The 21628-nt window shown below is 39.6% G+C and overlaps 1 protein-coding gene across 5 annotated transcripts in view; it reads left to right on the top strand.

The window, feature by feature from the left end:
- Positions 1 to 21628, top strand: part of LOC140481308 (microtubule-associated tumor suppressor candidate 2-like) — a 452512-nt gene that overhangs the window by 65550 nt on the left and 365334 nt on the right. The gene's annotated exons all lie outside the window — the stretch shown is intronic.

The following is a 21628-nucleotide window of genomic DNA, read 5'->3' as shown; positions in this document are numbered from 1 at the left end:
TCTTGTTTTACGATTTTAGTTTCAATTGAATGTTGAAGTATTTCCATGTAGCTTGTACTTGTTTTTTTTTGCACACGACATGAATGAAAAATGGGGTTATGGATACACTTGTGTTGAAAGCCCAACAGTTGTTATTGTTTAGCGACTATCAAATCTTATCATATTTATACAGTAGCGGTGACTTCCAGCATAGTGTGATAATCCATGTGAAGCCGTTTTTCATAAGGCTACTTAACATTCCTTAAGCCGTACTACGCAACTGGGTTTTTCGCTTTGTAATCACTCACCTGCAAAGTCTACTTTTAAGGGACCTTTGATAAGCCATATTGTTGCTACCATAAGAATCAGTGTTATCTGTGACCAGGTAAAAACAAGGATTACAGATGCTGGAAGCCAGAGTCTAGATTAGAGTGGTGCTGTGATCATTCTGTGACCATTCCATGCTGCTATAGGTGCCGAGCAAAGTCTCACTTGAGTTAATAGTATCCTAAAGAACACCTCAATGGGTAAAATTAAATCTCAAAAGCTGTCAGTTATGTTCTTTCTTGAAAATATATGAAAATAACCATTGCTGCATACCTGAGACAGCACTTGCTTGTAGATGATACACTTGAGGTAGGCTATAATGTAACCTCAGTAATAGTATGTTGTACCCTGCTGGAAGGCTCGATCCTCCACAGCACAAATCATGGTACTGTGCATGAGCCTGATTCCTGATGAAGGGCTCTTGCTTGAAATGTCGACCCCTCCTGCTCCTTGGACGTTGCCTGACCTGCTGCACTTTTCCAGCACCTGACTCATGACTCTGATTTCCAGCATCTGCAGTCCTCACCTTCTCCTGTGCTACTCCCATCATGTGGCTGTAAATTCTGTCTGGAAGTTATACGCAGATTCAAAGAACCCATTCTGTACCATGGTAGCAGTAGTGGAGAAACCAGTTTAAGGTTCACAGTGGTTTTTCTCAGAGGAATCTGAAGAGCTGCAGGGCAAGGTTGAATGACCATGGGGCAAGATTGATCAACCCAAGGCAAGGATAAAGAACCGAGAGGGAAACATTCTGGAGCTCAGTGACTTGAGGATTTGCCCAGAGTATGGTGAAGTAGTTGAAGACTTAGCCAAGTGACATAAACTAAGACATAACATTAAAAAGACAACTTGGTTTAGTGGGCCCAGAAGTACCTTCCTTTCATAAGCCTTTTGATGTTGTTGAAGTAGTAATATAAGCATTAAGATGGAAGTGGTGGAAACCCTGTTGCACATGTATAGAACAGCCTTTGAAGTGGCAACAGCTCCAGCTCAATGCTTTCTTAAATATACTAGGTTCCATTGCTGAGGCGATCCTGATCAGATAAGGTTCCAGTCAAACTTCATCAGACTTTTAGTCAGACCTAGTGGCTTTGATGCCTTTTTCAGTCCCAAGAACCTTTATTTAATGTGCCTAGTCCAACCAGGTTTCCCAGCAGCCAGTGGTCCATGGCAGTATGCAATGATCATTTCAAGCAATGATGTAACATCGGAGGTGAGCTCTTTTACATGTTTACAACATACAGACTGATTTATTGCTACAGTACAGGCAAGAGACAAAGCGTGGCACCAGGAGATGATTTTTCAAAAATCCAGTGATCAATCCAAGCCCAAAATTGTCTGCCAGCCAACAATGAGAAAAAAGATGGTTCAAAGGGTTAGTAATGTGTTGCAAGAAGGTGACGTTTCTCCAAGGATGTGCTTGGAATGAGTAAAATATAATAATGGAATTGTTTGATGAGATGGAGAAAGCAGACGTGCCCAATGGATTGATGACTCATTTCCCATACTGGCTGAGGTTACAATGAAGGATTCTCCCCTCACCTGAGACATGGTGACCCTCAGGTTAAACCACTACCAGTCCTCTCTGTCTCTGTCTAATTTAAGAGCAGCCCTATGATCAGGTAAGGACTGTGGCGACTTTCCTTTTTATCAACAATTGGGCTGGGCACAGAAGATACCCCTGTTTGCAGCGTGCATCCTGTATTATGTCAGAAAATATAACAAAGCAATAACAGGAGCAAGAATGTTGAGGACAAAATCTGAGAGTCCTGTAAACAATCCAACCCATGAACTGACAGTAATTTCAAAAGAGAGCTGAATTGAATCTGAAATTTTGTTGCAGGTGGTGGTGATGTTGGGGGATTTTAAAAGGAGGTAAGCTGTCTCTTGATAGAAACTATTTACAATGCAGCTTTTCACCAACTTCTTCATTTTCCATTTTCTCTTCAATGTTTATCAAGAGGTTGTATGTATATTTCCACTTTGCAAGGAAAAAAAAAGCATTTTAAACATCCTATCAACTAGTATACAAAGTTATAAATTATATCTCAAATTTTTCTTCTTCTGTTTTCCAAATGTTTTGCTTCCCCTCCTCCTTGATCTTTCTCCATTGCCTATTTCTTCCTTTCCCTCTCTCTTTTGAATTGGTTGGATCAAATCAAACACTATCGCATAAACACTCTTTATTGTCAAAACCAGTCACTCCAGAATCACGGAGAGCTCAGGTCATCCACTGTTACTTTTCTCCACTGCCAAGAATCTCCCTCCTTAACGCTCCTACAACCCTATCTCGAACAGATGCCATCAGCTTAGATTCCTTTGTCCCTAAGATTGAGTTAGTGGTCTCTTTTGCAGGTACAGGTACAACGGTTAATGGAAAAGGGAGATATGATTTGGCATTTATTGTGAAAGAAATGGAATATATAATTAGGGAGGCAAAGCTACAACAGGTCAAGGCATTGGTGAGACCGCACCTCAAGTATTGTGTACAATTTTGGTCCAGTGACTTGTGGAGAGATATGGTTGTATTGGAGCCAGTTCACAGAAATTTCCCCAGATTGATTCTAGGGATGAGCGGCTTGTCTAATGAAGAGAGATTGAGTAGTTTAGGTCTAGAGTGTCTGGAGTTTAGAAGAATTAGAGGAGATCAAATTGAGGTATAGAAGATGCAAAAGGGGATTGCCACAGTGACACAGTGGGGATGTTTCCTCATGTGGAGCAATCTAAAGTGAGAAGTCATAGTTTTAAGGTAAAAGGTATTAGATTTAAGACAGACATGAGGAGAAATGACTTCTCTCAAAGGATTGTGCATCTGTGGTGGATGCTGGGACATTGACTAAATTTGTAGAGGAGATAGATCTTTTATTAGTAAATGGTTGATGAGTCATGGAGAGTGGGTGGGAAAGTGGAGTTGGGGATGATGAGATCAGCTATGATTGTATTAAATGGCAGAGCAGGCTTGAGGGGCTGGATGCCTAGTCTGGCTGCTGGTTCTTATGTTTCTCCCCCCCCAGATTCATGTATACTGTCTCTGAGTTCATCTTGTCCATGGGGCACCCTTCTCCATTTTACTCCCATTCCAATTCCTATGAAACTGAAGATCACTCAACTTTAATTACTTCACTCTACACGAGCTGCATTGTAAATAGTTTCTATCGAGAGACGGCTTACCTCCTTTTAAAATCCCCCAACATCACCACCACCGGCAACAAAATTTCAGATTCAATTCAGCTCTCTTTTGAAATTACTGTAACAGTTTTAAATTATCTTTTTGTACCAAAGTCCTTGATCATGATTATACCTCCTTATTTTGTGACTGTATGCAATGCTATACTTTTCACTGTACGATAACGATTGCTTGTTTCGATGTATTTCAGCATCCGTTGGCTAAATGAAATCTCTTCAGCAATGAAATTTAAATCAGCATAGATTCTCTGATTATAAATTTCTCCCTGCTACTCCTTTATGCCTGAGGTTCATAGCTACTCATTTGCACTCTTTATTTACTTTGCAGCTGGCTTCTCTCTCCCACCCTTAACCCCTACCCCAGCCTGGTTTTCTTGTATATAGGATTCATGGGTGTGGGCTTGTGCTCGTACGTTGTTCATGTTTTAACCTACGGTATTCCTGCTGTAGGTTGAGGCAGAAGGTAACAATCCATACTGAGTACTAGCATTTATTCTGACAGTATCCTAGAGTGAAAGTTAATTAGCTTGTGTCATAGCACAGATAGAGGGAAATAGATTAGCTGAATGTTGTGATGACTCTACCCACCATACATGGCTTCACACTTCAGAAATAAAACCAAGGGAGTCACATATTTTAGACGAAATGTCTTTCACTGCAAGTTTATTATCAGCAGCCGGATCAAAATGACAGTTTTAATGCTATTCTGTTCTTTCCTTCTACCTGACATTTAGTGGTGCTTAATAAATTCCATCTTGGTAGTGACCAAAACGCTCTCCAAACAAAAAAATTATTAGTTTAGCAGCTTCTGGTTTGATTTCATATAGAGGATTTCTAATCAAGTTTTTACATTACCCTGGTGAGCTCCCGTGGCTTTCCGTAACAAGTTAATCAATAAATTGCAAAGTGTCTGTCACTAGATTCCAGTAAGCTTCAATAGATTTTAATGAACTTAGGACTAATTATCATTTTAACTCTTTATATAAGGAAACCTGATGATATTTTTGTCTGAATATGGTTAAATGTTTTAACTCTTACGTAGTCATATATTTAATGTTAGTATTTTTGATTTTCTGGCTAAATGTTACGAATTTTACCAATTTTCTTCACATTTACTTATTCAGTTTTCAGTGATAAAGGATGGTTGCTTAAAAATGCCAGCAAGAAAGGAAAAGAAAGAATCTTTTTCCTGATGGATCTGAGCTATTTTTATATGTCTTTACAAGGCCCAGTGGCAGCATAGCTTTTCACATCATAACCGGAAACTGACACTAAACCAGCAATGCACAATGAAATATGATGAGCTTTTAGCAAATTCTGCTCATTTAGAACACGCTACTTTGCTGTTCATGACCTCAAATGAGATTGTGGTTCAGATGAATTTCATAACTTTAAGGTTTTTATATGCAGCGTATTCAGCCCTTTTCCCAAAGGCATTGCACTCATAAGTAGTGCTAGGAGTACTGTTACATATCATAAGGTTATATGACAGGGTTACCTAAAGGAAAAAGTATTTACTATGATGGATAGGAGAAACACAATGAATGTTACATATGTGGGTGGCTGTTGTATCTCTAGATGTGCAGAAAGCCTTTGTCAAGATATTTCATAGAAATCTGTTGAAGACTGTAAAGGCTGTGGCATCAGAGGAGCAAAGTGAATGGGAAATTGGATTAAAAACTTGTCAGAAGGGAGAAGGCAGAGAGTATGATTTGAGGAAATGTATTCATAATACTTAGGGAATAGTAGCATCCCAAATGGTTCTGATCTGAGATTGCTTTTGCACATTGTTTATGTACATAATGTGGATTTAAGGCTAGGGACTGGTGTCCAAATTTGTTGATATTAAAATAAGAGAGACAGTGAATAGTTTTAGGGGGCAAAAGAAGTTGCAAAGGCATAGTGGCAAGATGGTGAATCGGGCAAAAACAAAATTGGCAGTTGAACTTGATGTCAGTCAGTGTAAGGATTTCTTTTATTCACTTGTAGAATGTGGACATTGCTGTCTGGGCCAGCCTTTATTGCCTACCCCTCGTTACCCTTGAGAAGGTCGTGGTGAGCTGTCTACTTGACTTGCTGCAGTGCACATGCTGTAGGTAGACCCACAATGCGGCTAGGAAGGAAATTCAAAGATTTTGACCCAGCAACAGTGAAATAATACAATATATTGCAGTTAAATAGAATTGATGTAACTATTATCCTATGAATGGGAGAAAACCACATTAAAGGAGGACCTTGAGTGACCAAAGCTATTTAAACCTTCTTGGAATACTGAATTTTCTGTCAAGAGGTCTTGAGTATGAAAAAAGAGATCTATTGGTGAGTCTATGTAGAACCTTAAATCATAATTTAATATAATTTGTACGTGATATTAAAATACGACAATTTGAGGGTCTATAGTGTAGTAATGTTGTTAATGGAATGAAGAGATTACAAATACAACTCATTGCTATGAGGAAATGTAAATACACAGGAAAACTTGATTTAATAAAACTGCTTAACATGTCAAAGGGTGGGGCAGACTAAGTAGAACCAGACAGTTTGCAGTGATCAGGGAGTTTGGAAGAAGAGATTTTGAATATATATTTATAAGTCAACAGTTTAAGGAGCAGGAGAAACTGTTTTACAGACTCAAGTTGTAAGGACTTGGAAGGCTCAATGTTTGTTTGGCTTGTACTGAAACCGGACAGTGTATTCTGGCTGCCAGAAGTATGAAAGAATTTGCTGAAATGATAACGTTAATCTTTCTCACACCAACTTGTAAGACAAGAACCACTAATTGCAAACAGAACAGGTAAAAGATTAAAAGCAAAGTACAAATACACATGGACTGAAATGCTTCAGTACAGGAAAGAGAAGGTTAAAAGATAGGCTGGAACTCAAGAGTCAAATGCAGATTAAACAAAGCAGTTAACATTGTCCCTATTCTCTATGGGAGCTTAATACCTCTCACCCCACAACTCAGACATAAATCTTGTCAAGGCTTCCCAAATTTAGGCATTGATAAGAACATGCCAACCTGAAGGAGCATTCAAACAAAAATCAACACCCAATTTCAAGCTGTGCTCACACATTGAAGCAAAACCTGGACCTAAACAATCTATGTCCAAAAGATGGAAACCTAAAAATAGCAACACTCCCAGGGCAAAAACAAACTGACAGCCAGTGAGACCATGCATTCAAAGAAAGTTAATTATTAGTAACCAGAGATTCTTCAGACAGAAAATGAGGTAAAAAAATAGAATTTTGTGGTGTTTTTTCATAACTCCAAATACACAATTCACCAGATAATCTTTTTCAGTGGTGTGAGCGGAGTGAAAAATATTGACCGACACATCACCCTTGACGTATGGTTAACTACCTCATCTAAGTGGCAGCTCTTTGGACAAAGCAGTAAAGCATTAGTAGTCCAAAGAAATGTCAGTCTAAATTATACTCTTATTTCTGCAGTGGGTCTTGAGCCTATGACTTTTAAATTCAAAGGCAAGAATGCTACAAGCAAACCAAAGCTGACAGTAGTCTAGGAGCTTCTTTTTCGAAGTTACTATGTAGCTAAATCTCAGGAAACCTGGGGGATTCCAGTGGAGTCTGTTAAGTCTGGTGTAACAATCTGGAAATTCCTGGGTCACTGTTCTAATGGTATAAGCATACAGAACAGAACTGAAGTCTACAGAAATCAGAGATGGATGAGCCCATCAGAAAAACAAATTAATAATGTCGTCAGGATAAATGCAGGATGCAATCAGCATAGGACCAGATCTGCCAAGAGATTTTGGAACATGTGTGTTGTGAGTTGAGCAAAAATAAAAATTATCGATTTAAAGGTCTACCTGCAAATATGATGCCAAAGGAGGTTTTTGGCAGAGGAACTAGAATTACTGGAGCAAGAGTAGAGAATGTGATCATCTAATTTGTCCAAGATGTTCAAAGGGTGCTGACCCAAAACTGAGAGTGGAGAAGAGGCTGGTACTTGCGAGAGCCTGAAACAGGTGGAAGGAAGTGTGTGCTGTGGCTGTGAGTCAATGCTCCTTAATCCTCTAAGATATACTGCAGAACACCACTGAAAATCATGACTATTGTCTACTCTACTGCTGACAACACTGATGACCGCTCATTCATGTCTTCATTCATCTTCACTCTTGCAAGAAGATCCGAGTCACGTCATCAAATGGGAGAGATGTGTAGAGGACGAGTTGAAAGGGGATGGAACACAGAGCCCTATGATGACCTGAGAGACATTCTACATGTTGCAGGGAAGCTGGAGGAGGAGGGAGCTGCAGCAACATCTGTAAACATGCCTCAATTTCACGAGAGATCTAAGAAGGTTAGTCATCAGGTTTAGTAGGAGTTGTGGGGAGAGGGAGATCATGTGGAATGATTGTCAACAGAATTGTTAAGTATGCAGAGCAGTATAAAAATGTAAGAATTGCTCGACAATGAAAGAGCCAGGTGGTCCATTTTGTTTGAGTACCAGTCATCTTGGCAGAAACATGTCATAGTGATAATTGTGATACTAATTAACAATGGTATTGATTATTTAGTTTATAGCAGATCCAGGCAGGAGATGGGCAAACCCCCAGTGGTGGAAAGCTTTGGAAATTATTGGCTCAAAAGTACCCTGTTTCTCCAAAATATGCTTCTTGCATATTATGTCTCATCGAACTAAAGAATACTTTATTTACTCTTTAAGATTTTTCTGACTCTGTTCATCTATGCATTGCTAGTAACCAGAGTTCTTTCCCAGGGACTGATTTTTATGTCCTAGAGGTTGTTTGTCCAGAGAAGATAGCACAGTGATATCGTGTATCAGCTGTTACAGAAGCCTTCAATCTTTCCCGGGTTCAGCTGCTAATGGCCCCATGACGATGAGTCAATCGTTCCTGGATTTGGAAGCATGGAGGGAAATGCTATCTCCATCTCAACAAACTCATAGTTTGTAATATCAATTTATATCTCAGGCCCTAGCCATTTTGATAATATGCAGACAAAATGGCACAATTTGGTGAGAAAAGAAAAATCGCATCCACGTAAAGGTTTGCTATATTAACAGAACCAAAGTAATTTGTCATTATTAATCTTGCTTCGTTCCCTGCTATGACAATGGATAATACGTAATATGCTGATGTTGACACTTAATGTTTGGATGTGATGTCTATCTCTGAGGAATAATGCTTTGTTTCTCATAGTTTAGTGAGAGAAAGGAGACCTTTGGTGGCCTGATATTAGTACTCTCTGTTAAAGCATGTCAGATGAGTCTGCCTCTTGAGTCTGTTGCAGCTGTTTCCATTGTCTGGGAGGGCTGGTGCTTTTTCAACTCACCCTGAAGTTGAATAGAATTTTGTCATGCTGGCTCCCAGAGACACCTGGCCTATCGGTCCTGGGTGGGGATTTTCTACAGACCACCCAATAGCAATAGAGAGATTGAAGATCTCATAGACAGGAAGATTCTGGAAAATTGCAAAAGTAGCACGTTGTGGTTATGGGTGCTTTCAACTTTGCCAATATCGACTGGAACTTCCTAAGTGCAGATGGTTTGGATGGAGCCATTTTTGTCAGGTGTGTTCAGGAGGGTTTCCTTACTCAGTATGTAGACAGACCGACAAGGGGAGAGGCCATTTTGGATTTGTTGCTCGGCAACGAGCCAGGGCAGGTGTCAGATCTCGCTGTGGGAGAGCACTTTGGTGAAAGTGATCACAACTGCCTCACATTTAGCATAGCCTTGGAGAGTGAAAGGAGCAGTTACTGAGGGAAGATACTTAATTGGGGAAAAGGAAATTATGATGCTATCAGACAGGAGTTGGGAAGTACAGACTGGGAGCAATTGTTCCACAGAAAGGACACAGCAGACATGTGGAAATTATTTAAGGAGCAGTTGTTGTGAGTGATGCACAAATTTGTTCCTCTGAGACAGGTAAGAAGGGGTAAGGTTAAGGAACCTTGGATGACGAGAACAGAGGAACTACTCATCAAAAGGAAGAAGGCAGCTTACATAGGGTGGAGGAAGCAAGTATCTAGCACAGCTTTACAGGATTACAGGCTTGCTAGAAAGGAGCTCAGATATGGACTGAGGAGAGCCAAGAGGGGGCACGAAAAAGGCTTGGCAAGATGAAGTAGGGAGAACCCAAAGTGTTTTATTCATACGTGAGGAATAAGAGAATGCTCAGGGAGAAGGTAGGACCGGTCAGGGATAGTGGAGGGAACTTGTGCATAGAGTCTGAGCAGATAGAGGAAGCCCTAAATGAGTTTTTTGCTTTGGTTTTCACCAAGGAAAGGGAACTTGTTGTAAATGAAAACTTAGAGGAGCTGGGATACAGTCTTGACCAGATCAATATTGATGAAGTTGATGTGCTAGAAATTTTGGAAAACATTAAGATTGATAAGTCCCCAGGGCCAGACCAGATTTATCCTAGGCTGCTCCGGGAAGCGAGAAAGGAGGTTGCTAAGCCGCTGGTGAGGATATTTGCCTCCTCACTCTCCACAGGAGTTGTACCGGAGGATTGAAAGGAGGCAAATGTTGTTCCTCTTTTCAAGAAGGGTAATAGGGAAATCCCTGGCAATTACAGACCAGTCAGTCTCACGTCTGTGGTCAGCAAAGTTGTGGAAAGAATTCAGAGGGATAGGATTTATGACTATTTGGCAAAGCATACTGTGATTAAAGGCAGTCAGCATGGCTTTGTGAGGGACAGGTCATGCCTCACAAATCTTATTAAGTTCTATGAGGAGGTGTCAAGACAGGTCAACGACAGTCAAGCAGTGGATGTGGTGTATATGGATTTCAGCAAGGTATTTGATAGGGTTCCCCATGGTAGGCTCATTCATAAAGTCAGGAGCTATGGGATACAGGGAGATTTGGCTATCTGGATCCAGAATTGGCTGGCTGACAGAAGGCAGAGAGTAGTTGTAGATGGAAAGTATTCTGCCTGGAGGACAGTGTTGAGTGGGGTCCCGCAGGACTCTGTTTTTGGGCCTCTGCTCTTTGTAGTTTTTATAAATGATGTGGTTGAGGAGGTTAAGGTGTGGGTTAGTAAATTTGCAGATGAAACAAAGATTGGAGGTGCCATCGATAGTACAGAGGGCTATTGCGGGCTGCTGCATGTCATAGACAGGATGCAGAGTTGGGCTGAGAAATGACAGATGGAGTTCAACCTGGATAAATGCGAAGTGATGAATTTTGGAAGGTTGAACTCGAATGGTGACTTTAGGATTAAAGACAGGATTCTTGGCAGTGTGGAGGAACAGAGGGATCTGGGTGTGCAAGTACATAGATCCCTCAAAGTTGCCACCCAAGTGGATAGGGTTGTTAAGAAGGCATATGGTGTTTTGGCTTTCATTAACAGGGGGATCGAGTTTAAGAGCCGCGAGGTTTTGCTGCAGCTCTACAAGTCCATGGTGAGACCACACTTGGAATATTGTGTCCAGTTCTGGTTGCCCTCCTATAGGAAAGCTACAGAGGCTTTGGAGAGGGTGCAAAGAAGGTTTACTAGGATGCTGCCTGGACTTGAGGGCCTGCCTTGTGAAGAAAGATTGAATAAGCTCGGACTTTTCTCTCTGGAGAGAAGGAGGAAGAGAGGAGACCTGATTGAGGTGTACAAAATAATGAGAAGAATAGATAGAGCCAATATCCAGTGACTTTTCCCCAGTGCAGGATTGACTGGTATGAGAAGTCATAGTTTGAAGATATTAGGAGGAAGGTATAAAAGAGATGTCAGAGGTGGGTTCTTTCCGCAGAGAGTTGTGAATGCATGGAATGCGTTGCCAGCTGTGGTGGTGGAAGCGAAGTCATTGGGGATATTTAAGCGACTGCTGGACATGCACATGGATAGCAGTGAGTTGAGGGGTTAAGTTACTATATTTAATATTAGGATTAAGTCTCGGCACAACATTGTGGGCCTTAGGGCCTGTTCTGTGCTGGGCTTTTTTATGTTCTATGTTCTATCAGAAATTCCTGGACTGGTAAAAGGTGTGAAAGTTGGTAAAAGGCTGGTAGAAGTTATGCCCTGCCCTGACCCATACATTTCTCTGTCCCTTTTCCTGTTCACTGCAAATGCCATGTTAGTTTCCAAACAAATACATCCTACCACCACTTCATTTGAAACATCGCTATGAATCACTATGTACTTGCTGTTTGCAAATGACAGGGCTCTCTGTCTGATAACACATACCTTCTAATGTTTGTAAATGAGTGCATCAATTAACATGTCGGTTCAACTGTTTGCAACAGGCACAGTACTGACCTGATTCAATCTGACCAGGCTTGCAAAAAACATCCGAACGTAGTTGCCAATATTAGCTGTGACTCTGTGACTAGCAACATATGCTAATCAATATTGATTGCACTAAGAATTACATTGACAATTAATTGAAGATTATCTGTCAGACTTTCAGTGTGTCTCACCCGTGCACGCTAGAAGTCATGTAAATATAACATTTTTATGCAGACAGAAAGAACATGTCTGTGTATTGTGCCTTTTTCAACCAAACAAAACTTTCAAAGACAACCATTGCGTGGTGCATTCCCTCTGGTATAAGTGATTATTCCTTTTGAGATTTAGTTTTCTTGTCATTCTGTCCTGGTGAGTTCAAGGTTTGATTGCTTGGCTTTTTTTTTAGTTCAGCAATGTTCTGGTTTTGTGCTGCCTATTAATCATATTGATTGCTTGTAAGTGCAAGATCTTTCAGTTGCAGGTGCATTTAACCCAAAGTAAATGGTTATTTTTTACCTTCTAGCTATTCCATCCAGAAAAATCTACCATCCCTTTTCATAGCTTCTAGTTTTCTCCTAGTTTCTCTAATACTTTTCTCTGAACCGTGACAACCCTCTATTTCTGCTGAAAGGAAAATGTAAATTTTGTTTTGTGAATTTTGTTGCATTGATTGTTGGAACAATAACAAATCGTATATTCAGCAGAAATGTCTGATCCAATGTGAACATCTCTTACTTGGCAAAAATTCACCTGAAAGTTCATAGTTTAACCTATTAATAAATGTCAGCTTCTCTGATGATGCAGAATATTTGCTTGAATAGCATATTTTATAATTGCTTATGTTTATGTGAATTTATTTCAGGACATCAATTAGACTACCACTTATTCCACTTGTTCTTGGTTTTAATTTCATTAGTTGAACTGATTAGTCTCATTGAACTCAGGTTTTGGATATGGAGGAAGAAAAATAATTGGAGTAGGACAAAATCATTCCAGTCTATAGCTGAAAGAACGCATCAGTTTTACGTGCTCCAGGCATTCTTTAGCAACTGATAAAAGTTCTGGACAGTTGACAAAAGTGAAAACCACCCACGAATAACGTTATTTCAAAATGGTGCGGCATAGTGGTTAGCACTCCTCACTCTCAGCACTAGTTCAATTCCAGCCTTGGGTGACTATCTGTGTGGAATTTATACATTCTCCCTGTGTCTGTGTGGGTTTCCCCTTGCTGCTCCGGTTTCCTCTGACTCCTCCAGTTTCCTCCCACAGTACAAAGTTGTGCAGGTTAGGTGGATTGGCCATTCTAAATTGCCTGCAGTATCCAGGGGTGTGCAGGCGAAGTGGTTTATCTATGGGAGATGTGGGATTACAGGGATAGGATTGGGATACTCTTCAGTGGGTTAGTGTGGACTGAATGGTCTGCTTCCACACTGTAGGGATTCAATGAAAAGGACTGTTATTTACTCTGTACCCATCAAAAGAATTGCATGCTTTTAAATAGATGCAAGTCAGATGTGTTTTATACCCTTGCATCTCTTGAATGTAGGTGCTTTGAGGGGATAAATGAAAGTTTATTATTTTTATTGTTAGTACATTTTTCAGAAATGTTGCCTACATCTACGTGTGATTCCACAGACATAGATGTGGATACATTATATTTATTTTTCTTTGGTACTGTACTCCAAGTTTATTTTTATTCTGAATGTATTCTGTTGCAAATTAAATTGTCAGAAATATGACTACTAAATTGGTAAAAAGGCAAACCAGATGGATCTGCTCTTTAATAAAAACAGAAAGTGCTGGAAAATCTCAGCAGGTCTTGCATTATCTGTGAGGAGAGAAACAGTGTTGGAGTTGCTGTTGGTATCATGCTTCCTCTCCTGAGGAATATCTTTTGCCAATGAGGCAATTCCTATGCTTGGCAGTGCCACAGAAGATCAAACTAGGAGTCCCAGAGAGAGGGGATGTTTGGGCTTAGAAATAAAGCCAAGCTTCCCCACCCCCACCTCCCCAAGTATGCCCCTATCCAATGCCCTTGCTCTTGTGTCGTGATAAATATGGATACTACCCAGACTAATTAAACACCTTTTCAGCATTTTACCTCACTAAGTCCTGGAGCAGAACATTAAGCCTTCTAAGTGGGAATAAAGGAACAGAGGAATTGAAAAATCAGCAAAGAGATTCCAAAGAAGATTGAAATTGGACAGGACATTAACAGGTTGTGAAAGAGGGTCATAAGTCCAAAACATTAAGTCTGTTTTCTATTGACAGACACTGCCAGACCTGCTGAGTTTTCCCAGTAATATCTGTTTTTGTCTTTTAACAGAGCAATGTTCTCTTTAGGCTGTGGAAGGTGGTTCAATTTGTGCATCACCATGTAGTTAATTCCCTCTCAGATGTCCTATCAGAAAGCAAGTCTCAGTGTTTATTTGTTTCAGCTCAGCCTATTTGTAGGTCTGAACTTTTTTTCTGAGTCCGAGAGTCATGGGTTCAAGCCCAAATTGATTATTAGGCACATTAACATTAGATCTCATACAGTTAGTAATAGACCACTGGAGGCTAGTTGTTATACATTAGTAAACTTTTTTTTTACATAGACGCATATTTTGTTTCTAACTGTATTTATATACAGGTCATTCTGCTATAAAAGCATGTTTCATCAGCACAGATTGGCTATAACACGATTGACCAATTGTGGACATTGTATGGATAACACAAAGTTTCTACTGAATAGGTATAGTGATTTTCTGTTAGCGATCTTCTACAGCGTATTTTTCTTTAGTGGTTTTCCATAGCATGAAGTTGCAGAGGAATACAATTGTCACGTTATAGACAATATATTATATTGAATGCAGATGAGTCCCAATTAATCTGAATTATCTGAATATAATTCACACTCAATTGAGATATGCAATTAATAATTGATATTTCTTGAGTATTGCTGAAAAGAATATATTTTGTCAAAGCTTTACATCTTGCACTTATTAGAATGATTCAAAAGAGTACGAATTTAACAGAAAACAACATTCATATTTCATGAAAGGATTATTTGGCAAGTGGACTCTGATGACTGGAGGATCATCCCTTTATCTGTTCACAATGCCAAAGTATTTGTTACAACCAGCCCATACTTGCAAAGAGCAACGCAGTGTCAAACATTAAATGTGATTCTGCAACTGGGCAACATTTGCTGGATAATTTTGAGTTTGCAAGGAATTACACAGACAGCGAATTTAGGCTTATCAGTTGAGCCCACAGTATGGTAAACTTGTATATACTAGAAGTTATTGATACATAGGGACCTGTTCCTTTGAGAATGCACCCAATAATGCTGATTGACAGTTAATAGTCAAACTTTGTTTAAATTTTAAGATCAGACAGGTTGATATTGATTCATTAGGGCACTATCCTGAGGAATAAACCCTTGATTGGCTATGACTTTTTAGTTGAGTCCAGATTGCACAGTGTGTGTACATGTTCTTGATGTCTGCAAGGAGCAGATCCCTGGGTATCAATAACTTCTAGTATATACAAGTGCACCACCATACTGTGGGCTCAACTGATAATCCTAAATTCGTTATCTGTGTAATTCCTTGCAAACTCAGGATTATCCAGCAAATGTTGCCTAGTTGCAGAATCACATTTAATTTCGACACTGCATTGCTTTTTACAAGTATGGGCTGGTTGTAACAAGTACTTTGTCATTGTGAACAGCTAAAGGGATGATCCTCTAGTCATTAGCATGTGCAGCCCTGGCATCACTCTGGCACTGAAATCCATTTATCATATGCTGAAGGTTACGTGTGTTAGGTATTGTGATGTCTTCTTCACAGCAGCATCCTTTAGTAATGTGTTGCGACAGCATAATAACAGTGTGTGTTACAGTGAGCTTCAGATGTTGTTCAAACTTGTGAGATACCTTATCCTTCCAGGATGATCTGAGACTGGGCACTCAGGAACAAGAAGGTCTTGGGGCTTCCCAGGAGTTTGCACAATAGCAGTGCAAATGTCATTTTTCTCAGAATGGTTTAATGCACCCTCTTTCAGCATCAACTCATACATTGTACAATTGACCTGACCTTATTTAGCTAGTTTCTCCTTTATCGCGGCCATTCTTATGGTGTGAATTCGCTGGCTGAGTGCAAGATGTAAAACCTCAAAAAATGTTTTTTTTTTCAAGGATGCTCAGATTCTACCAAATGACTACAGTTGGTTCTGCTGTAACACGTGTTTGTTCAATGCAAATTGGCTTTAATGTGGTTGAAGAATTTAGACCATTATTTGTAGAACATGAGCTTTCCTTATCTGTATTGGCTATAATGCGATTCCGGCCCCATTAGTTTAAATGACGTGGCTATTGCATGATTTTCTTATAACGCAAGATTGCACAAGAACAGAACTATCGCATTATCAGAACCGACTGTAATAATATTTCAGTGTGATAGTAAGGCATTGGTACAGTGCCAGAAATGCTGCTATTTGGGTGACATGTTAAAACCTAATCTCGTGGGTGGAAAGGATACTTAGTTCAGGACAGGGTGTTTATCTAACCAATGCATCTGTTTTTAACAGTAGCGTTAAAAGAAGAATAACTGGTTCCTCATTTTATGTGATGGGATTGGAACCTTCCTATTTATAACAGGCTTCGTTATACATAGTGACTCAGTTGTACTTTGCAAAGTCCTCAGATTTAAAGAGATTTATTCTTCTTTGTCAAAGTTGCTAGAGCAATGTAAGATTTTGCATTCTGTCAAGTGGTTCTTGCATTATGTCAAATGTTTTCAATCCAGGGAATTATGGGGGAGGTGGCGACGTGACTTAGATAAAGGTCTTCCTGTATTGTCACAATATTGATTATTTTCAATTCGTTGTATAAATGTATGAGACTCTAGGGCATGTAATGTAGGGCAGATATCTTCAATCGTTGGTATTGCGAGGGTTATCCCTGACTTCAGGAGTACCCATCACCTGTTTCAAAACTGTGACATTTATCTATTTTCTGTTCCCGGCAACAACAGATTTTTGGCCTTTTTGAGTGAGCTTAATTAATCAGAGCTGAATTGTAGGCTGTTTTATGTTGCGGACTTGTGTCTGCTGGGAACCGAATTGAATCTGCCTGGACTGATTTTAATTTAGCTGGTCAGACATCAGAGCATGAAGGCTGTATCCAGTGAACTGGATTCACATTCAGGCCTGAGAAACTATAGAATGATATTCTGCAGTGCAGTTGCACTTTGTCCATCGAGACTCATTCATCTGAGATTCTTCACATCTATTATTGAAGGCAAATCTTATCCATCACTGCTGTCAGAAGTACATTTGAATGTGGATAGATCATTAGGTAAAGGGTGGATTGTAATCTAATATTAACAAAATACCCCCACACAGAAATAGTGATAATTTTTACCATCTGTTGACTATGATTGTCATCAGTTTCTTTACTATTCTTGCAGTTGTGGATATGGTGCATTAGAAAAGAAATAATCAATGCCACCGTGTTTAAGCAAGCTCATTACAATGTTGGCTCCCAGAGGTGTCATGTGAAAGTCTTTTCTTTTGTATACAGTATTGCTGTGAATTTTGCATGCCACTGGAGTTGCCTTACTTTATCCAGGTGATAAGCATCTTAGATGAGCTCTTTAATGTTAGTCTAAAAGAAGAAGAGAGACAGAGAAGAGGCAATGGTTTGGTGAGTATACAGAAAACAATCTGTGCAAAATGTTCAGTAACTCTAGAGATTTCTGTTTCAATGCAATGCTGGAATTGACATTACTTCATTGCTGTGCATTTTCTGCAAAAAAATCCTAGCATGATGCAAACCTAATAATGAGAATTTGAAATGGTAATATAAACCACAATAACACTATGGTATAATAATTATCCTAAACAGACAGTGGGTGCTGTCTATTTGACAGTTTATGGCCAGAGTAGCTAGTGGCAAATCCCTTTCTCATTCAAAATTCACTAATTCCCAATCACTGATGCAGGGATCAGAAGTTTTCTAAAGTTATTTTTGCTTGGGTTATGGCATCTCTGGTAAGGCTATCATTTATTAATAGTTCATCATGTACAATGTGAAATTGCCAACACTAGTTGCAAGTACTACAATATTATCCATTTATACAAACATCTCAGGGCCTACGTAAACTTTGTTGACATAAACAGGTTGTTGCTTACCAATCCAAGAAGGCGGTGGTCTGTTGGTATATGGGAAATTGCCAACGGTGGCACAGTGGTTAGCACTGTTGCCTCACAGCGCCAGAGACCTGGGTTCAATTCCCGCCTCAGGCGACTGACTCTGTGGAGTTTGCATGTTCTCCCCGTGTCTGCGTGGGTTTCCTCCGGGTGCTCCGGTTTCCTCCCACAGTCCAAAGATGTACAGGTCAGGTGAATTGGCCATGCTAAATTGCCCATAGTGTTAGGTAAGGGGTAAATGTAGGGGTATGGATGGATTGCACTTCAGCGGGTCGGAGTGGACTTGTTGGGCCGAAGGGCCTGTTTCCACACTGTAATGTAATGTAATCTAATCTAATAAAAAATGCGGCTGTCAAAAATTCTTCCTTTTCTGATCCTAATTTTGAGAAGAGAGTAATGATGTCACATGGTGAAAATCCATTGAAGCTGTTAGCATTAGCTTCAAATAAGATTGCATGCAGCAAACCATTCTGGATTGTTCGCTGCTTGCTGCTTTACCATATCCCAGACTTTCTTCAGGATATTTATTACTTGAATCAAATCTACAATTAAGTTTTTACCAATTTTTCATTTTCACAGATGATTTTTATATGGACAAGCATCATGCAGCAAAAGCATTTGCAATTTCTAATGATACATTGGACCATCACTGAGTAATTAAAGTTGAATTGAGTGGGAGAGAAAGCTTTTAGTCCTTTGACACTAGGATGGGTAACAGAGTTATCTTTAAGTAATGGCATTCTGTGTTTTTGAAAGTGCATACAACATTCAAGTTGTTGAACCCGCAAAGTAAAAATTATTGTTCAAAGTTTGTGAGAAGATTTGTGGCTTGGATGCTTGTTGTTGTGGTTCTGTTCGCCGAGCTGGGAATTTGTGTTGCAGACGTTTCGTCCCCTGTCTAGGTGACATCCTCAGTGCTTGGGAGCCTCCTATGAAGCGCTTTTGTGATCTTTCCTCCAGCATTTATTGTGGTTTGAATCTGCCACTTCCGGTTGTCAGTTCCAGCTGTCCGCTGCAGTGGTCGGTATATTGGGTCCAGGTCGATGTGCTTACTGATTGAATCTGTGGATGAGTGCCATGCCTCTAGGAATTCCCTGGCTATTCTCTGTTTGGCTTGTCCTATAATAGTAGTGTTGTTGTCAACAAAAATTGTTGTTGTCAGCTCTAGGCCTTTTGGTTTGCTTCGTAGCTGACTGGCACACTGCTGATGTGGTTCAAGTACCTTGGCTCTTTGAACTTGCTAATGAGTAACCACCATGTTTTATAGGTCTGGATATGTTTGTGGCAACCATAAGTGACAGCCCATCATTTAGTTGCTTTAACACCAACTACAGCTTAGCCCTTGGCACAGTAGGTTTTATCCGGTGTGCATTTGTAAAAGTGGGCAGTTTTGTCTGCATTAAAGATAATTGTGGCATTACATTCTTGAATAGGTTCTTGATTATGCCGATGTCAGCCATCCAAATGTGAAGTATCTACAGGTGAACCTTGCCCACAAAGCGAGTTGTAAATGTGGTTGTGCCATGACTTAAACTGCGAAACCCCCAGCCATTGCTAAGGGTAAAGTCATCTCTATCCATTTACATTCCAAAGCTTTCAGTTTTCTCCATAAAATCTTCTTTTGTCAATGCAATGCTTGGGTCACCTTTAACTGTATTGTTATACCAAGTGAAGAGCACCCCCTTCCAATCATGGATTTTATTTTACAAGTTGCATCTTTTTAGTGTTAATATTCCATTTTACGTTATCGTCTTTGATTTTTTTTCATTGCCTTTGTTCAATCATTCAGTGTATTATGTTTGACATTGAATTCAGCATGAATTTCTTTGTGTGTTATTCCTCCATCGAGGGCCCTTGATGCTTGGTTTCAAGTTCCTGAGAGTTAATTTTTTTTGCCAGTTAACTGGAAAAACTGGAACTGGAAATAACTAAAACATGTGCCTTTTTAACTGCAGCATGTGCTTCAGTCTTCAGAGGATTAGTGTGCCTTTTTATTCTTTAAATTGTTATTAATTTTTATTTGAAACATTAACTCTGTTGACCTGTATGTGTTATTTCAAATAGAGGATATTACGATAGGAACAAAGACTGCTTATCTACTCAACGGGTTATTCCTATATGTCAGCACTGACAAAGTGAGGGACAAATTGCAAAGGCAAAGAGAAAATGGATTAGGATTTTTTTTGTGTGGTCAACACAAACAAAATATCAACTAAGGGCATAACATTTTCATGCAGAGAGTGGTGCATGTATGGATGAGCTGCCAGAGGAAATCGTGGAGGTGGGTAGTATTAGAACATTTAAAAGGCATTGGGATGGGTATATGTATAGGAAACCTTTAGAGGGATATGGGCCAAATGCTGGCAGATGGGACTTGGTCAGATAGGGATGTCAGATAGGTGAATTGAAGGGCCTGGTTCTATCCCTTATGACTTTATTAAGTGAACTTGAAATAACTGGATAGCCATGGGAAGGTGGTATATAAACCTTATGCTATTTGCTCATTTCAAGGGCCAAACACTGCTAACAGACATGATCATAACATTAGGACAGATGAGTAGCCATTTAGACCATCTTAGTTCATCTGCTTAGAGAGACCTAAGATGACGTGTCACTGGATTCAACCAGATCATTGTGAATCCTTCCATTTCAACCACCCAGAAGAGGTTTGGAACTTTGTATCATGGGATTCTGAATACTGCAGTATCTCTGACTCCAACGTTTTGGACATTCACCTTCACTTCTCATTATGATTGGCATTAAGACTTTCATCTCCTTTGGCTACATTCTCCAAGACATTCTTCTTAAATGTTTCAGTGTTTCTCCTTCTACAGTGCTCAACTCAGCATTCCTTTAAGTTCCAGACTATTAATTCTTGGTTTGAAGTAATTTTCTGTACTTTATTTCTTAAAGTTGTCATTTTAATTGCACTAATTGATTTCAAAAAGTTCAAATAATGAAGGTTAGCTTCTTCTTTCCTGTTGCAATCAGCAATTTTACAATCAGTAGTTCATGCTGTGAGTTGTTTCTTTTTATGTGGCTATCTCATGAACTTAACAAAGGGATTTAACAAGGTATAATGGTGGGGGCATTGGCTACCATTCTCCATCAAACACAACAGCCCCACAATATATGATCCCAATATGCAAAGACCAAACCTTTTGTCTCTATTTAACCAAGCTGCCAATGTTAAACGCCCATTAGCTGTGAATTGGTAGTACTTGGGAACTGAACTGAACTTGGATCTCATTTGTACTCATGTATGTAAGAACAGGCTATAACTGCAGTTGTTGGGTTTGAGGTGCACAATATGTGTGCATTTGCAAATGAAATCTTGTAAGCGTATAAATACTCAGTTCCAGATCTACTCTTCACTGCCTAGATATCTGAGATCTAATACCCCACCACGTGGTCTTAAACCATGATTCTGACTTAGAGGTGGGACGCTATATGACTGAGCCAAGGTTTACTCCTCTGTTAGGAGTATTATGTTTTTAAGGTAAATTGTTGGTCCGTTAAGGAACTGCACAATTCTCCTTGACAATCCCTGAAGAATTCCATTTAAAGTTCCTTTAAAAGAAAGCTTTCTGAAATTAATTCAGAACTTGTCTTTTTATGAATGTGCTCATTGTCCTACATTGACTTTGAAGTAGTGACCCTTTCACCTTGTATGCCACGTTTAATGCACTTCTAAAACCAATATTATTGTGAGGTCGGAGACACAGGCAAGCTAGTTT

Source organism: Chiloscyllium punctatum, chromosome 9 (assembly GCF_047496795.1).
Source record: "Chiloscyllium punctatum isolate Juve2018m chromosome 9, sChiPun1.3, whole genome shotgun sequence".
In the NCBI taxonomy this organism is placed as follows: domain Eukaryota; kingdom Metazoa; phylum Chordata; class Chondrichthyes; order Orectolobiformes; family Hemiscylliidae; genus Chiloscyllium; species Chiloscyllium punctatum.
This window is presented reverse-complemented; position numbering and strand designations above follow the sequence as displayed.